Below are 19,279 nucleotides of genomic sequence, written 5' to 3'. Positions count from 1 at the left end.
TCCATTTGTTTCTACTCTAATGAGCCTGCCTCATGGCTTCCAAATTGTTTAATTGCCGAGCAATTATCCATTACATACAATGATTCCATCGTGGTAAATGGCGGGTGTCACTGAAAGGTATTCCGAGCCAATGAACACATGTTTACCCTGGGTGCTGAGATCCTGAATGGAGCCTGTTATTTCAAATACTGCGTGCCACGCATTGCCCCTTAATAACTGCCTGGAGCCGTTTGCTCATGAGCTTGCAGAATGGAAAGGGAAGCAACCTGTAACGGAAAAGGAGAGAAGTATATGGGGGGATGGTTTCATCTTCTTCTGCTTCTCCTTCCATCACTTGGTGCCCATTGGCTCTGGTAGGGTGGCAGGCAAGGAGGCCAACAGTAGGTGGCGCCAGTGCAGATTGCATTTTCAGCTGAATTTGGGGAAACCACTTGAAGCATCCCTTGTGCTGAGCTACAGTGGTACCTCGGGTTACGTATGCTTCAGGTTATAGACTTCGCTAACCCAGAAATAGTACCTCGGGTTAAGAACTCTGCTTCAGGTTGAGAACAGAAATTGTGCGGTGGCGCAGCAGCAGTGGGAGGCCCCATTAGCTAAAGTGGTACCTCAGGTTAAGAACAGTTTCAGGTTAAGAACGGACCTCCAGAACAGATTAAGTTCTTAACCAGAGGTACCACTGTGTCTCAATTGCTTTTGTATGATTTGCTCAATGCAAACAGTTGAAAGTCTGTAAATGTTGATAATAAATCCACTTTGTAATGGGGGGGTTGAATAATTTCAAAGGCAACTGTGTCTAATAAATATATCCTCTCCTGGCATCTATACCAGGCATAGGCAAAGTCGGCCCTTCAGATATTTTGGGACTACAACTCCCATGATCCCTAACTAACAGGACCAGTGGTCAGGGATGATGGGAATTGTAGTCCCAAAAAACATCTGGAGGGCAGATTTTGCCTATGCCTGATCTATACACATCCCTACAACTCTAAAATGACACAGAACAAGGTGGCCCATCACTCTGGGGCCAGTTGTGAAGCGCTGGAGGACCCTCTGAGCTAGGTGGAGTGGGGGGCCTATTTCTTCTCCCAAGTATTAACCCTAAGATAGACCCCTGCCTGAAATCCTGGAGAACTGCTGACAGACAGTTCAGGCAATATTGAGGTACATCATCTAGATCATGGGTAGGCAAACTAAGGCCTGGGGGCCGGATGCAGCCCAATCGCCTTCTCAATGCGGCCAATGGATGGTCCAAAAATCAGAGTTTTTTTACATGAGTAGAATGTGTCCTTTTATTTAAGATGCATCTCTGAGTTATTTGTGGGGCATAGGAATTCATTCATTTCCACCCCCACCCCCCAAATATAGTCTGGCCCTCCACAAGGTCTGAGGGACAGTGGACCGGCCCCCCGCTTAAAAGTTTGCTGACCCCTCATCTAGATAATCTCTAGGCAGGGCTGAGAGACAACCCCTGTCTGAAACCCTGCCAGTTAATATTGATAATACAGAATTAGATGGACTCAGTATAATGCAGTTTTCTATGTTCCTAAATTATATTATGTTGCCTATTTATGAGCATTTATTCCTTTTATATAATATAATAATAATATATTTTTATTTATACCCCACCCAGCCACTCTGGGGGGCTCCCAATAGAATATTAAAAACATGATAAAACATCAAACATTAAAAACTTCCCTAAACAGGGCTGACTTCGGATATCTTCTAAAAGTCAGGGAGTTGTTAATTTCCTTGACATCTGGTGGGAGGGCGTTCCACTACCGAGAAGGCCCTCTGCCTGGTTCCCTGTAGCTTTGCTTCTCGCAGTGAGGGAACCGCCAGAAGGCCCTCAGCACTGGACCTCAGTGTCCGGGCTGAACGATGGGGGTGGAGACGCTCCTTCAGATATACTGGGCTGAGGCCGTTTAAGGGCTTTAAAGGTCAGCACCAACACTTTGAATTGTGCTCCCAAATGTACTAGGAGCCAATGAAGGTCTTTCAGGACTGGTGTTATATGGTCTCGGCAGCCGCTCCCAGTCACCAGTCTAGCTGCTGCATTCTGGATTAGTTGTAGTTTCCGGGTCACCTTCAAAGGTAGCCCCACGTACAGCGCATTGCATGGAGGTTCTGCAGTGTCATGTCAAGCAAATGTTATCCCACACTTTCCAGTACATCTCTCTATCATTTTCCTTACAGCAAAGAGTTAGATTTTGTAGAGGAAGCAGGTTTGCTGCACATGAGTACCAAATCCACATTAATACCGCAATCTGAATTTGCCAGTATGTGATTGAATTCCACCTGAAAATAGCAGCATTCTGAAAGCACCTTTGCGTTTAATATGGAACTTTTGCTATGTTCACTCGCTGTTCATAGGGTGTGGACACGACACAAAGCATGGCCACCCTACATTTCCCCTGTGGCTCTTACTTCTTTTTTTCAAGTTGCAGAAAGTCCTCCCCCCCCCCCCCCGAAGAATGGAAGAATAGCTCAAACTCCACAGGTGCAGGGGTCCCTTGGAGCTATTTTCCTGTTTCGTTTTGTTTTAAATCTTTATTTATTGTCAACACTGATCTAGGAACATGTACAGAAATGAAAGAAAAAAGAACCAGAAGAGTCCACGACCAGAAGGAGGAGGAGTATCAGGAAGAATGGAATAAATGTAATGATTATTTAGTTAAATTTGTTAAGTTAAACTAACTGAAAATAGCTTGCAGATACCTAATGGGCTAAGGATTTTATTTATGTTAAGTGATGAATTAATATGTTTAATTCCATAAGGTGAAGATCTAAGGATGTTAATGCTTAAGTTAAATTTTATAAAAATTGGGATTTGGAAAACCGTTAAAAGGACATGCAATGAAATTCAACCAAAGGGAAGTGAGGAAGTCACTTAACAAAGTTAATAACTGTAATTTTCAATAAGACTATGATTTATGTTTGTTTGTCTTGTGTGTGTTTGTTTGTTTGTTTGTTTGTTTATAATATTGTGAAAACTAATAAAAAAAAATTGGGGGGGGGGAAATGAAATGAAAGAAAAAAGAAAACCACAGTATAAAATGTGTGACGTTCTTGGACACACTTCGCATTCCCGTCAGTATACCTGGATATGCAATAAGGATAATTAAAGACTCTATATTTGTTCCTTAAGGAGGTTCTACAGGAATATATTCACTAGATACAATTTCATACGTCAAACGGACTTAAGAAGGGCGCTGCTCGAACAGGCCGGAGAAAAATCAACCACCCTACAAATTAGCGCACGCAACATTTAATTACCTAGCAACATACAGATGACCTATGAGACACCCCCATTTGGCAGAATCCTGCCAGATGACCCTTCCAGCCATTCCCAACGGCTTGTGCTTAGGGCTGCAGCTAAAATACTTCCCTTTCTGCAATTGCGGGGGCTGCACATAAACTTTGCACAGCTTTAGAAAAGTGTGAATCAATACATGAGTTTAGGACTGAAGCTCCAGGTTTAAATCCATGCTGTTTGGCTTTTCTGGGTTGTTGTGAATAGAGTTTTGTAAAAAATAAAATAAAATAAAGGAGGTGGGGAGGGAGGAAGAATAACACAAGCACACACCTGAAAGCAGGTCCACAATTGAACTCACCTAGCAAAAGAAAAGTAACGAAATGGCAGAAAATGCCTGTGATTTCCCACCAAATAGCTCTGATTCAATTCTGGAATTGAGGGCAGGTGATCAAAGTCAGTTTGTGTTGCTGAAGGTGGAAGAGACATGGTGTGTGTGTGTGTGTGTGTGTAGGTCTGTGTCGATATAGGTTTGTGTGTGCCATATGGAGGGGCTATTTTTTTTTATTAAAAAAAATAAAAACCTTCCCCATCGCTACATCTACTGCCCTAAACAACATGGCCCAATTATGATGAATTTCCTCTCTGTATTAACCCCTTCCACCCCGCTATGAACCATATGCTGCTGTTTTGCACATCTGTCTGGATAAAGGACGGGGACACCTTTCTGTTCGCCTGCTTCTCTCAAAGGCTTTTTCCTTAGAAATCTGCCCCAGGAGAAGTGCTTAGCAGCAGTCAAGCAAAGTCAGAAGCAGCTACCCCTGCCCGCCGCTGCTCCCTTCCTTGAACCTTTCCTTGCTGGAAACACTATTTGATCAAACAAGGCGTCCGTAAAGAGGTTGCTGTGATCTCCCTCTTGGGAGGGTTTGAGAACCATGTGGTGAATCTCACCCTATCTTGCAAGGTTGGCGTGAGGTTAAAATGGATGGGGAGAGGAACACTGCCCTGAGCTCCTTGAGGGGTGACAAAATTATTATTGTTATTATTAATTATTATTATTATATATTGTTATTGTTATTATATTCTGCCATTTATCCGAAGATCCCAGGGCTGTGTACAACATTAGAAACATAATTTACATAGCATATCATAAACGACAATCAAACAATCACAGAAAAGCCATAATAACGGTCCCCCTACATAGATTGGATAATGGCCTAAGGCCTGGGTAAAGCGGAACGTTTTCATCTGGCACCTAAAGACATGTAAGGAAGGCACCAGGTGAGCCTCTCTGTGGACAGCATTCCACAAACAGGGGGCCACCACAGAAAAGGCCCCCCCTTTTGGTGTTGTAACAATACCATTTTTAAAATTATCAATTTTTAAAATACCAAATATGTAACAATAGCATTAAAAAAAATTTACTCCTGCATGCTCTAGTGATTAGTGTTGGACTAGGACCTGGGAGGTAAAGGTAAAGGTTCCCCTGACCATTATGTCCAGTTGTGGATGACTGGGGCTGTGGCGCTCATCTTGCTTTACTGGCCGAGGGAGCTGACGTTTGTCCGCAGACAGTTTTTCCGGGTCATGTGGCCAGCATGACTAAGCCGCTTCTGACGAAACCAGATCAGCACACAGAAACACCGTTTACCTTCCCGCCAGAGTGGTACCTATTTATCTACTTGCACTTCGATGTGCTTTCAAACTGCTAGGTTGGCAGGAGCAGGGACCGAGCAACAGGAGCTCACCCCGTCATGGGGATTCGAACTGCCGACCTTCTGATAGGCAAGCCCTAGGCTCTGTGGTTTAGACCACAGCGCCACCCGCATCCTGGGAGACCCGGGTTCAAATCCTTCCTCTGCCATGACACTCTCTAGGGCGGGTCACAATCTCTCAGCCTAACCTCCCTCACAGGGTAGCAACAAAATGGGGAGAAAAGGGACAAAATGGGGAGGAAGACAAAGATGGAGCCAACCTTGAGGTCCTTGGAGGAAAGATGGAGATTGAATGGATGGATAGTCCAATCCCTAAAGGGGAAATACCTCCAGCAGCGTTGGAACGTCCGCCTTTGTTTGCCGCGTTTGGGTTCCAGGGGTCCCCCCCCCCAATTCTATTCGCAGCATTCCGGGCACGTCGCGCATCAGCCGCAATGTTCCCCCACCCAAGAAAATACCTTGTGCTTCTTGACTATAGACCAAGGTCCTGAGAGGGGGGGGGGGTGGACTGCAAAAAAAGGAAGGTGGTGGCGGTAGAAACTATTGCAGCGCCCCGGGACAGCGTGGAGCCAGTGTGATTAGTGTCCGATGAAGATTTGGGTTCGAATCCAGCCTCCGCAACCAAGCTCCCTGGGTGCTCTTGGGCCAGTCCCTGCCTCTCAGCGTTACTTCGCAGGGTTTTTGTGGGGTTCAATTGAGGGGGGGAGATAAGAACCGTGGAGCCCACTTTTTGAGCTCCTGGGAGAAAAAAAATTGGGATATAAATTCAATCAATCAATCAATCAATCAATCAATCAATCAGACAGGACCTCCTCGCTGGCGTCTGATGAGGCACGAAAGCCCCGCGCATCCCTTTGACGGCCAGGCGAGGCGCCTCCCGCGAGGCGTTTCGTGGGGAGATTCGCGAAACCGGAGCGCGGCTTTCGGTGACCTCATTGCCAGCTTTTGTTGCCGCGGCTGTGACCAAAGCGCGGCGCCTCCTTTCTTCTCGGTCGGTACTTTTGAAAAGAACTTTCATCCTCTGACAGGGGGGCGATGACAAAGCCGCGACCAGTAATCCCCTCCTCTCTTGCCCAGCCAGCTGCCCTCCCCCGCCCGCCCACCCCCCACAACCCGGAGATCTTTAGGCTGGGGGGAGTCCCCGGATTCCGGCCTCCCTGACGCACGTAGTGGGTGGAGGAGAAAGGAGAGACGGAGGGGACCATTCTGCAGAACACGCTGAGCACAACTGCCAATCTGACTCCGGTTCTGTTTTGACTCCAGGGGGTCACCAGGCTGAGGGAGCAACGAGAAGAGTTCGTTGAAAAATGCAAAGCCGAATATTAGTAGATTTATCTCATCCGAGTGTATTTTTTCAGACAGTCTGTAGATGAGCACACATTTCATTAGATCTACTGATATTTTTTAGCAGACCTGGCAATACAGTGGTACCTCGGGTTACATACGCTTCAGGTTACATACGCTTCAGGTTACAGACTCCGCTAACCCAGAAATAGTGCTTCAGGTTAAGAACTTTGCTTTGGGATGAAAACAGAAATGGTGGTCCGGCGGCGCGGCGGCAGCAGGAGGCCCCATTAGCTAAAGTGGTGCTTCAGGTTAAGAACAGTTTCAGGTTAAGTACGGATCTGCGGAACGAATTAAGTACTTAACCCGAGGTACCACTGTACTGGAATAATTGCAGGGCACAAACTGTCCTTCAGTGTATATGGAGGAGGCCTCGTGTGCCTCAGTTTACCTAGTTCGGACTGTTCAGGGCCTAATAGCTGTCAGCCTGGGAGTATCCCTGAGCTTGTATTGCAGGTGCTTTGTTGTTGTCGTGTCCAACTCTTCGGGACCCCCTGGACCAGAGCATGCCAGGCACTCCTGTCTTCCACTGCCTCCCGCAGTTTGGTCAGACTCAAGCTGGTAGCTTAGCTTCGAGAACACTGTCCAACCATCTCATCCTCTGTCGTCCCCTTCTCCTTGTGCCCTCCATCTTTCCCAACATCAGGGTCTGTTCCAGGGAGTCCTCTCTTCTCATGAGGTGGCCAAAGTCTTGGAGCCTCAGCTTCAGGATCTGTCCTTCCAGGGAGCACTCAGGGCTGATTTCCTTCAGAATGGAGAGGTTTGATCTTCTCGCAGTCCGTGGGACTCTCCAGAGTCTCCTCCAGCACCAGAATTCAAAAGCATCAATTCTTTGGTGATCAGCCTTCTTGATGGTCCAGCTCTCACTTCCATACATCACTACTGGGAAAGGACGACAAACCTAGAAGCCGTGAATGAAGACCTGGAGCCTGTCCTGTGATATTTTTCTAAACTAAGGCAACTAACAGAATCAAGGAATTGTAGAGTTGGAAGTGACCATGAGAATCATCTTGTACTCCAACTCCCTGGAATGCAGGAATCTTTTGCCCAACATGGAGCTCAAACCCACAACCTTAAGATTACGATAATGTTCTACCAATTAAGCTATGGAGAATAGTGAATCCTCACTGTAAGAACTTAGCAGAACCTGAACTGAAGAGCTGAGCAGTTGCCAATGGCAGGGGCAACTGTAGCTGCTGGAGACAGTTTTTGGGGTTCCTTGTTGGCTGGGATAAGCACATGCCAAAGTCTGGATCTGACACTGTACAGGGCTTGTTTTTAATTAGCAACCAGGGTGGGGGACAGTGGGAGAGAGTGGTTTTCCTTCTTGCTTGCTCTTTTAACTGATATATATGCCCCTCATCCCTGAGCCCACAAACACCCAAATCATATGGTGCCAGCAGTTGTCCTGTTTCCACTTTGAGCCAACAGCAGAGAGTACTGAATTGTACTCTACTGACTCCAGTGTAGGATAGGCCAACTTAAGCTACAAGCGGAGTGGTGCTTAAAATTCATGCGCTTGTTTGATGAAGCAATAGGAATAATGAAATAACTTTCAGGATGACCCAATGGCCCTTGCACAGGGGCAAATAATAATAATAATAATAATAATAATAATAATAATAATAATAATACAGTGGTATCTTGGGTTACAGACGCTTCAGGTTACAGACTCCGCTAACCCAGAAATAGTACCTCGGGTTAAGAACTTTGCTTCAGGATGAGAACAGAAATCGCTTGGCGGTGGCGCAGCGGCAGCGGGAGGCCCCATTACCTAAAGTGGTGCTTCAGGTTAAGAACAGTTTCAGGTTAAGAACGGACCTCCAGAATGAATTATGTTCTTAACCCAAGGTACCATTGTAATAATAATACTAATACTAAGCTCTGGCCCAATGGTTGCCAGTGGCTTGAATTAATTAATTTTATAATGAATGATTTTAGAATGTTGTTCATGCTGTACTTTTGTACTGTTTTATTGTTGTTAGCCGCCCTGAGCCCGGCTTCGGCTGGGGAGGGCGGGATATAAATAAAATTTAATAATAATAATAATAATAATAATAATAATAATAATAATAATACCCCACCCTCTGGCTGTGTTTCCAAAGCCACTCTGGGAGGCTTACAGCACATAAAAATGGTAAAACATTAGACATTAACAATTTCCCAATACAGGGCTGCCTTCAGATGTCTTATAAAAGTCAGATACTTTTGTTTATTTCCTTGACATCTGGTGGGAGGGCATTCCACAGGGCGGGTACCACTACCAAGAAGGCCCTCTGCCTGGTTTCCTGTAACCTCACTTCTAGTAGTGAGGGAACTGCCAGAAGGCCCTCAGAGCTGGACCTCAGTGTCTGGGATAGACAATGGGGGTGGAGACGCTCCTTCAGGTATACTGGGCCGAGGCCGTTTAGGGTCACTGAATTAGGATTTTTATCTTTCTGCAAAGGCCATTGGATTCTCTTCTTAGTAACTGTATAAAAAGGTAAAGGTAAAGGGACCCCTGACCATTAGGTCCAATCATGGCCGACTCTGGGGTTGCGGCGCTCATCTCGCTTTATTGGCCGAGGGAGCCAGCGTACAGCTTCCGGGTCATGTGGCCAGCATGACTAAGCCGCTTCTGGCGAACCAGAGCAGCGCATGGAAACGGCGTTTACCTTCCTGCCGGATTGGTACCTATTTATCTACTTGCACTTTGATGTGCTTTCGAACTGCTAGGTTAGCAGGAGCAGGGACTGAACAACAGGAGCTCACTCCATCACGGGGATTCGAACCACCAACCTTCTGATCGTCAAGTCCTAGGCTCTGTGGTTTAACCCACAGCACCACCCGCGTCCCTTAGTATCTGTATAGCAGACAAGAACTAGGGACTCCTGTGGAGAAACCAACATGGATACTTGGCGTAAGGAAAGCAGCATAGCATACTTGGTGCTCATTTGACTTCTTTTCTTTGTATTGTGGTGTTTCTGGTGGGGAATCTGTACAGTTGGGAAATCTGCTTTAAAAAACAACAAAAAATAACCTGTCAGGGAACCTGAGCTCAGGTGAAAGTGATTTGGGGGGGGCTGTGAAGTGGAAGGAACATGGAAAGCTATGCTATATTGAGCTAGAACATTGGGTCTATCCAGTGGCGTAGCGTGGGGGGTGGGCTGCACCGGGCGCAGCATCTGGGGGTTAGGGTTAGGGGGTGCAAATCCACGGGTTAGGGGGCGCAAATCCACGGATTAGGGGGTGCAAATTACTTGCCTTGCCCCAGGTGCTGACAACCCATGCTACGCCACTGGGTCTATCTAGCTCAACAATGCCCACCCTGGCTGGCAGCAGCTCTCCAGGATTTGAGGGTCTGTCTCAGCCCTACCTAGAGATGCTGGGGATCTTCTGCAAGCAAAGCAGATGCCTTGCTACTGGGCCACATCCCTTCCCATAAAAGTAAGAATCATTAAGCTGGGAGGTACCCAAAGGCCATCTAGTCCAACCCCCTGCGATGCAGGAATCTCGGTTGAAAGCATCCATGGCATCTAGTTCAGAATTGCCAGGCAGTGAGTCTCTCTCTGAGTTCTGCCTGGAGATACTGGGGATTGAACTTGAGACCCTCTGCATGGAAAGCAGACTTTCAGCCACTGAGTTACGGCCCTTCCGCTCATTTCTAACTGCGTCCAAGAACTTTCATTTCATGCCTCTTTCCTCTCTCTCATCCCCCCGCTCTTCCTTCCTTCCTTCCTTCTTGCAAGCAATTCTAAGCCCTGCCCCGACGTGCCTCTGCTCTGAGCCAGGCATATCAGGATCCCAGTGTATATATACATTTCAAGGGTATTTCTCTCTCAAGTTGTTGAGAACTGGGCTGGATGGTTTTTCACGCACACACATTTTAACACACAAGCACGCTCTCCTTGAACCTGACAGAGGCAACAGCGACGGAGAATTATCACGACCTCTAACACTCAGTGACTTGGGTCTCAGTGAACAGCTGATCGCAGAGAACGTTCCTAACCAGTTTACATAAATAAATGTTTTCAGGAAAAGGGGACCCGCTTGTTTTCCGCTCTCGTAGCGCTTGTGAGAGCAGCCTTGCTGCGTCAGAACTCCACGGGAGAACCCCATGTCTAAATGTCATCCGGGAAAGCGCGCGCGTGTTTAAACACCCGTGCCAGACATTTACCTATCTAGATCAGGTCTCGATTCCCCATTTTCACTTCCGGAAACAAGAGAGATCTCCCGCGGCTTGCCCGTGGAATGCAGGATCGGGCTCCTGCCCAAACACGTGTGTGCGGCAGGTTGGTCACGCCACACATTTAAAACATTCAAGGCGCATTTAAAGCTTCCCCCGATAGAATCACTGAAACTATAGTTTCCATCCCTTCAACACAGCTACAGCACCTAGCACCCTTGATAGACTACAGTTCCCAAGGTTCTTAGAGGGAGCCTTCAAATGCGCGTTGGATGTGCTTTAAAAATATTGTGTGGATCGGGGCCCTCTTTTTGCATTCCAGCGTGTGCGCGTGTTTGAAATAACTGGAAGGTAACTCCTGATTTGTCTACTCGGCCTTCCATCCACGCCACACCCAACGGAGTATTCTGGGCTTGACTGACAAGCTTCCCTTCTCCTTCTGGACGACTTGGCCGTCGCGTGTTTTGGAGAGAGCGGCTGGACTTCTTGCCAGGAGCTGCGCGCAGCGCGCCGGAGCCCAAATTATTCATCCCAATAAATAAGTGGACTTTGCGTGCGTGGATATTTCACCCGCCTGTAACCCGTTTTCAGTGCCTGGGGAATAGATACCGTTAGAAATGTGGATTTTCTCGAGATATTATTATTGCTATTAAATAACAACAAACAAACAAACAAACAAACAAACATCAACGTCATTTCCCGTTGGCTAGATGTCCTGCAGAGAGGAAGCCTTTTTTAAAAAAAATAGTAGTATTAAAAAATGTCATCTTGTGGAGATCAGATCTCTATTGGTAGATCTCTGGCTAGGATCTGCAGTTAGGATTTCTGTGACTCCCAAACCGCAGCAGTGAAATGACTAATCTCTCTTCTCCAAATGCTGAAACGAAGAAGGTTTGGGGGGAAGCCAGTAGCTGTTTGAAGGGAAAGACAGGGAACCGGTACCCCCCAAACCTTTCCAAGTTTGCCCCAGCCTTCCGCGGGTGGATCTCGGGAAAATAAAGCGGATCCCTTGCTGCTCGAGACGATGAGTGGGTTGAAAAGTAAGGCAATGTAGATAAATTGCCCAGGAAGCAAAGTCAGCTCCCAAAACGAGCAAGCGTGCCCGCTTCATTAACGTCTAACAGCTGCCGTCGATTAATCAACTGTAACTTTTTATTTAAAAAAAAAGTTGATTCACTCCAGTCCCAGCTAGCAAAGCGATCCACATGGCACAGAATAAAGCTGGAATTAAGACAGGGTGGACGTTTTGTGGCTCAGCCAGCAGAGGGTAAAAGTGGGCCGGCGACGGAGGCGAGATTTAGAGACACAGCCCTATAGGGCCGGGTGATGAGCCATCCCTCTTGCTCCGTCGGAATCCGCGAAACTCAGCGGTGCCGGCAAGCGCGAAACGCTTCGCAGGTACTCCGTCCAGCTCCGCGTGGGCGGAGCAGGAACACCCAGGAACAAAAGAAACGGCCTTATACGGGGCCAGACGGCTGGTTCATCTAGCTCAGTACTGTCCACACGGACTGGCAGCAGCACTCCAAGGTTTCAGGCAAAGGACATTCCCAGCAGGAGCTGGAGATGATGGGACTTGAACGCAGAACTTTCTGCGGGCGAAGCAAGTGGTCTATCGCTGAGCTATCCCCTTGCTTTAAAAACAAGATTCTGAAGAAACTTCTCATTTAAAAACGAAATGGGGGAGCCGCCCTAACCAAGACAGACGCTTGGTCCATCTAGCTCAATATTGTCTACACGGGCTGGCAGCAGCTTTCCAGGGTTTCACACAGGGATCTCGAATCCCCAGCCCTACATGGGAGGTCCGGATCATGCTCTGAGTCACAGCCCTTCCCCTTGTTTTTATGCTGTTATTTGAATTATTTTTTCTTGAGCGCCCAGTCATTCTAATCATTGTTTTATATTGCTTTTAATAGTTCCTTTTAAAAAACCAAAAGTATTTGTTTTGCTGTGGAGTCTTGGTATTTTCTGAAAGGGTGGTACTTGAATACTTTTAATTAATAAATAAATAAGATTTATTGTGCGGTCGCTGGGGTTGATTTCCACGAGGAGCGGTTTGTAAATTGAATACAATATTGGGGTGACTGGTTCGAGGGCATCATCGGCCAAGGACATCCATACCCGTGTGCGCATGAGAACTGCTTCTTTGCAAATGAATCGTGTTGTGGTTGTTTAGTCGTTTAGTTGTGTCCGACTCTTCGTGACCCCCTGGACCAGAGCACGCCAGGCACTCCTGTCTTCCACTGTCTCCCGCAGTTTGGTCAAACTCATGCTGGTAGCTTCAAGAACACTGTCCAACCATCTTGTCCCCTGTCGTCCCCTTCTCCTTGTGCCCTCCATCTTTCCCAACATCAGGGTCTTTTCCAGGGAGTCTTCTCTTCTCATGAGGTGGCCAAAGTCTTGGAGCCTCAGCTTCAGGATCTGTCCTTCCAGTGAGCCCTCAGGGCTGATTTCCTTCAGAAAGGTTTGATCTTCTTGCAGTCAATGGGACTCTCCAGAGTCTCCTCCAGCACCATAATTCAAAAGCATCAATTCTTCAGCGATCAGCCTTCTTGATGGTCCAGCTCTCACTTCCATACATCACTACTAGGATGTTCCTAAAGAACAGAAGAGGCCACCTTATACTGATTCAGACCATTGGTCCATCTGATTCAGTATTGTCTACACTGACTGGCAGTGACTCCCCAGGGCTTCAAGCTGGGGGCCTCCTCCTCCCAGACCTACCTGGAGATGCCGAAAATTAAACGTGGGACTTTGTGTGTGCAAAGCGCAGTGGCGTAGCGTGGGTTGTCAGCACCCGGGACAAGGCAAGTAATTTGCGCCCCCTAACCCGTGGATTTGCGCCCCCTAACCCGTGGATTTGCGCCCCCTAACCCGTGGATTTGCGCCCCCTAACCCTAACCCCCAGATGTTGCGCCCGGTGCGGCCGCACCCCCCTGCACCCCCCACGCTACGCCACTGGCAAAGCGGATACTCTACCATAGAATTGCAGTCCTTCCCGGAAAAACCCCCAACACATTTCCACCCAACATGGAACTCGAACACACGATCTTGGGATTAAGTGTCCGACGTTTTACCGACTGATCTAGCCAGGCACTGGAAAAGCACCTTCGGAGAAATGCTTTAACTGTATTCAGGACCAAATCCACTAGATTTCATTGTTCAGATACCATATACAGGAGCGGGAGAAGTCTTGGATGCTCTTATTGTTGGGTGTGGCTGTGGCTGCGGGTTTGAGAATCCTAAAATTGTGGAGTTGGAAGGGGACTCCAAGGGTCATCTAGTCCAACCTCCTGCAATGCAGGAATCTTTGACTGAACAGGGGACTCGAACCCATAACCCTGAGATTAAGAGCCTACCGACAGAGTTACCGAGCGCCCAAGAGCCCCCACTGTTTTCCTGCTCCATAAACAAAAATGTATGGACCCATTGCAAGCATACCTGTGTGTGACCTTGAATTGGGGAGGAGGGCTTTGTAATGTTGCCATCCTGGGGGGAGGGGACAGTAGGAAAGGACCTCAGGTCTTCGATATTGACCCAACACCTCTCCATTCTGGGTACAGTCTCTGGTTCCAGTCTTTCTTCCTGGCGTTCTGCCACCCTCAGTTTCTTTGCCCCATCTGTATAATGGGCACAAAACAGGCCTTGCTGCTTTTCAGAGTTTTTTGCCATGGGCGGGTATGGAAAGTGGAAAGACCTGAAAAGTAAGATTCAGGAGCCAGAGTCAGATACCAGTGAAAGGTCCCGAAAGATCTTGCCGCGCCTCTGTCCCTGGTGGAAACAAGGGTGTGCACCGATGCGGGTTTGCAATGGCTGCAACTCCCTCCGCTGAACCCTTCGGGAGCGGATCGAACGATTGCGGGTTCCCTTCGCCAGGAAAGGAGCAGCGGAACCTGCAACAAATTGTTGCAGTGGTTCCTCCGGCCTTAGAGGAGCGCTCCTGCAAAGGGCTCCAGGCAAGCGGTTTTCTCCGAGCAGGATCATCCCCTCTTCTCTCCCCTTCCTTTTCTGCCTCACCCCCAACAGTCAGCCAACATGCATAACTTGTCCAGCTGGAAGGGACCCCAGGGGTCATGTAGCCTAACCCCCCTACAATTCCCATGACCATTGAACACAGTCAGTCCTCACTGTGTATGTGTGGGGCATGTTTTATGGCTTCCCTCCTAAACTGCGATTCTGCAAACCCTGGTCTTCCTTGAAGATGCTGACCCCGCCCGCCCCGTCTTGTTTTTCAGGTTATGGCTATACAGCCATCAACACTCAGCACCTGTTCGCTCTTAGAAGGTTTTTCTCGCTGGGGGTTTATCCTAGATTTGTGTTCCCTTTAAGGTCGTGGTGCTTAAAGCGTGGAGATGTTGGGAGAGCAAAGGGATATAATAATCTCCATTGCTGTATAGTATAGTATAGTATAGTATAGTATAGTATAGTATAGTATAGTATAGTATAGTATAGTATAGTATAGTATAGTATAGTATAGTATAGTATAGTATAGCATAGTATAGATTGCACTGCATTACATTACATTACATTACATTACATTATCTTCGCCTAAATTAATTTATTTGCTTCTATATACCTTGGTATGTCGCCTTTCTGGCTTACTTGGCTCTCCAGGCGGCTTACCAAACCCTCGGAATGACACCAGCCGCTCCCCACCCCTGCCAAAAACAGCTTGCGATCCTAAACACGGAGAAAGCCCTGATGTGCTTGATGGCACCAAGTACGGTGTACTTGGGAAGAATATGCGCTCCTTAGCAACAGCCCGCTGATCTTCACAGCACCGAAGCGTGTGTGCGCCTGTGCGTAAAAGCAGCCTGCAATAACCACCCTTGGTCCATTTGAGCTCTGTCGTCCTACCTTTCCCAAGCTTTTAATTTTCTCGTTTTTATAATCCACCAGTCCGGGCCTCCCCCCAGCTCTTTTCTCAGCAACCACATGCACGAGAGCGTGGTGTAGTCTCAGGGGGTCGCCCCACCACCACCTCCCCACAAGGGTGGGCTCAGAGATGACACCATACCAGGCGCGAGACGCTGCGGGGAGATGGAGTGACCGAGAAATTCAGCACTTAGGCGTCTTCCACTGTTTCCCAGCGACTTCTTCCAGGGAGAAGGAGACCGGAGTCCTCGAACTACGGTGGTGCAAGTGGTAAAGCCTCTCCAGCAGACTAAAGACTGCGGGCAGTCAGGAACCTTGGAATCCGGGTTGCGCTTTCAAATAATCCAAAGCGCTTTCCCGCAGTCCGTACAACAATCGTGTAATGTAGCTCAGTCGCATGATTCCCATACGCTGCGCCTTAGCTAAGGTCCCCTACGGAACACAAGTCAGAGGCTAAATCCGAAGGGCTCTGGGTGGGTGTTCCTGACTCCCTGTGTGTCAACTTTTCCTCCCAGGAGCTCAAGGCGGTGCGCATGGGTGTCCCCTCCCCATGTTATTCCTCTCAACAACCCTGTTAGGTAGTCTAGTCGGAGACGCAGGGACTGGTCCAAGGTCACCGGTGAGGATTCGATCTATCTAAATTAACAAATGGAAGAGTCGGACACGACTAAACAACAACATAATATAGTTTGTGCGTGTGCGTGTGTGTGCACCTCTATGTTTCACACAGACTTATTTTGTATTGCATTGTATGTATCCTATGAAACTTCTTGGAAAATAAGATGTTGTGCCATTTCTGCAAAAAGGCGCATCCGGAGGACATCCATTCCCTATTGCTTTAGGCGCCACTCTGTTTTATTTCTTCTGCCGGCTCTCTGGAATTCTTTCCGATGCCTGCTTCTTTCATTTCACAGATTTCTCTCCTCCGTCCTAGTCCGCCATCTAAGAAAGAAAGAAAGAAAGAAAGAAAGAAAGAAAGAAAGAAAGAAAGAAAGAAAGAAAGAGAGAGAGAGAGAGAGAAAGAAAGAAATTCTCTTGGAGAGAAAGCGAATGTGCGTGGAATCAAACTCGCGTCGCTTTACTGATTCAGGAATGCCCTGAACTCAAATTTCTGAAATCAGAAGGATAAATACAAGAAGGCAACAGCAGCGAGGAGTAAATAACACCGGATTTAAAATAAATAAATAGCTGTTCTTTGCGTCTCCTTGGAAACGGGCAATACTCCTTAGCGCTTGGTGGGGAGAAGGGATTTATGTCTCTTTTGTTTCAAACGAAAACAAATGATATTAAGGAACTGGAGAGAGAAAGAGAGGGAGTCGGCGAGGGGGCTGGGGGCAGGGAAATCCCTCCACAGGCTCTAGCAGAGCTTAGAGAGGGGGGTATTTCTCTTCTGCCGCCTCCCCCCCCTCCACACACTTTTCGCCCAACGGATTTAAAGGCAATCCCCTTTTTAGATTTGAAAAGCTAGCCTGCAGTTTGAAATTGACCAGGCTGAAGGTGAATTTCACGTTTCCGCATTAGCTTGCGCAAAAAGAGAAAAAAGTTATTCTGGCCAAGTTTTTTGGGGGGGGCTGGGAGGCGGGGGAAGAGAGCAATGCAAGGGGGTAGATTTTAATAAAACACAGGTGGCGTGTGGTATTTGTTTGGTTGGTTTTTTAAAAAAATAATAATACAAAAATAAAAGTGCCCAGAGGAGGTGCATTTCAAAGAGAGACCATTTGCTTTACACTTCAATTCTTCTACTCGATCTTATTATCCCTGTTTACAGAGGAAATGCATGCTTATAACAGTATGAGATCGCTCATGTAACTACTCAAATAATGATGGTGATTCAGAAATGAAATATCTGTTCAGCCACAAACATATGAAAGCTTGCTCGGGAGGAACTCACGCTGTATTTCATTGGGTTTTACTCCCAAGTAATCATGGGGCCGCGTGATCCAGCGGGCCTTTCCACGCGCCCCCCTCCCCAAATCCACCTTTCCCCCCTTCTTTTTCCAGCAGAAACCTAATACAATCGTGTGTATATATATGCGCGTGTTTTAAAATCAACTCTCCGCGTTCGGCAACTTGTCATTTTGGAATCCAAGGGAAAAGGCAAAGAAACGTGGAACAAGGAAACGTGCCGAAGTGAGCGGGAATCAATAGCCTAATCCCCAGGCTCAAACTCCTTCGAATCTCTCTCGCTCCCCCAACTATTCAGATGATATATTTTACCAAATTTCAGCCGTCGAATCCGCAGGAGGGTTGACTATAATATACATTATACACGAAGGATGAGTCGGGGGGGGGGGGGGAGAAAGGGGATATAGCCTTTTCCTGGGGGTCTGGGCAGGGTGGAGAGAGAAGAGAAATAACCCTAAAAATGAAATTAATTACCAAGACACACACACACAAAAAGGCAATTGACGGTCACCTGTTCGATTCTATTTCCAGAGGGGCTAGAATTCTGCAGCAAAAGCAAGAAAAAGACTTAAGAGGTTAATCAGGGCAGCTTTCCGGAGCCAAAAAAGTCTGCTGGGTGTATTTGGCGCTCCATCTATTTCCCTGGCATTTAGCACTTCCCTTCCAAGTAAGTGGCCGTGGCCTAGGGTTACTCGGAAGTAAATCTCACGGAATTCACTGAGCACCACTGCCCGGGATTATAGCCTTAAATTCAGACAGGTTAACCCGGGGCTAATTTACTGTTGCTAACTGCAAACTTTTGCTTTAAATCGTTAAAAACAAAACAGAAATTACAAGCGAGATGCCGAACCAATCTTACTTTAATCCGGTATGCGCAACTATTTGGGGAAATAAACCCCTTTGGTGAGAAATGCAAGTAGTAAAATATTCGGGGTAGGTGCGGATCGCCTATAGCGCGGGTTCTTTGGATAACTTTTGCTAAGCAGCACTGAATTCTTCATCTTTTAGACTTTAAAAATAAATTCTCTCTCTCTCTCTTTCCCAGCAACCGTTCTTAAATTGCTAGAGAACTCCACCCGACGTCTTCCTCGCACGTTAAAATCTAACCGAACTGGTTAGCGAAAAGGAAAAATTAAAAAGGGATTTCGAGCTGCGCCAGCTGACGTACGTTTTCTATCTTTTACGTTTTCCAGATAGATAATATCGAAAAGCACGCTTTTCTCCCCAGCCAGTGCCATCAACTAACATCCACACACACCCTCGACTGGGGGAGGGAAGCCCTCACGCACCTCCGTTTATTTGCGATCTGATTGTTGGGGCTTTGTTTATTTGGAAAGGATAATCTGACTTGGGATGCACGGGGCACGCACCAGCCCAAAGGATAAATTCCTATTGCTTGGAAGAAAAGGAATCGTTTCCAATGCCTGCCCCCCTCTCTCTCTCAACCCCCCCCCATTTCCCAAAAATCTACCCACCTAATAAGTCGGGATTCTAGGAATATAAAATGGTTGCAAGAGTTTTTCCTGGGGGGCGCGCGCAGAATGCAATGGGTACGATGGGTGTGGTGTAGGAATAGCAAATAAACAATTTGATAAATAACTTCGGCAAGAGGTTAGTCCCTACTGAAATTAATAATAATGGATTGAAAGAGATCAGGAAGTCTAAACTCATGTTAACTTGGAAACCAGGTTTTGTTTTGTTTTTAAAAGGGAATCCACGGGAACTCTGCCTCGTGTGAGCGCATTTAGGAGCAGCGCATCACGCCACTGGGCCCTTTCTGTGGATTTTCTCTTTTCTTTCTCTCTCTCTCTCTCTTCTCTTTTTGAAGGCATTAAAATGAGCTAACTCTTTAAATGTATTATATATCCCAGCGCAATCCACAGCCCATAATAAAAAGCTAACCTGCTCGGATTTCATCCTATTCATTCGGTGCCCTCCCTGCTTAGCAGCTCATTTGCCCTTTAATAAAAATCAAAATAAAAGATCAAAACTCGGCATTGATTCCATCGCCATCACTTTGCCCTCTTA

The sequence above is a fragment of the Podarcis bocagei genome (assembly GCF_964188305.1).
Source record: "Podarcis bocagei genome assembly, chromosome: 1".
NCBI classification, from domain to species: Eukaryota; Metazoa; Chordata; class Lepidosauria; order Squamata; family Lacertidae; genus Podarcis; species Podarcis bocagei.
This window is presented reverse-complemented; position numbering follows the sequence as displayed.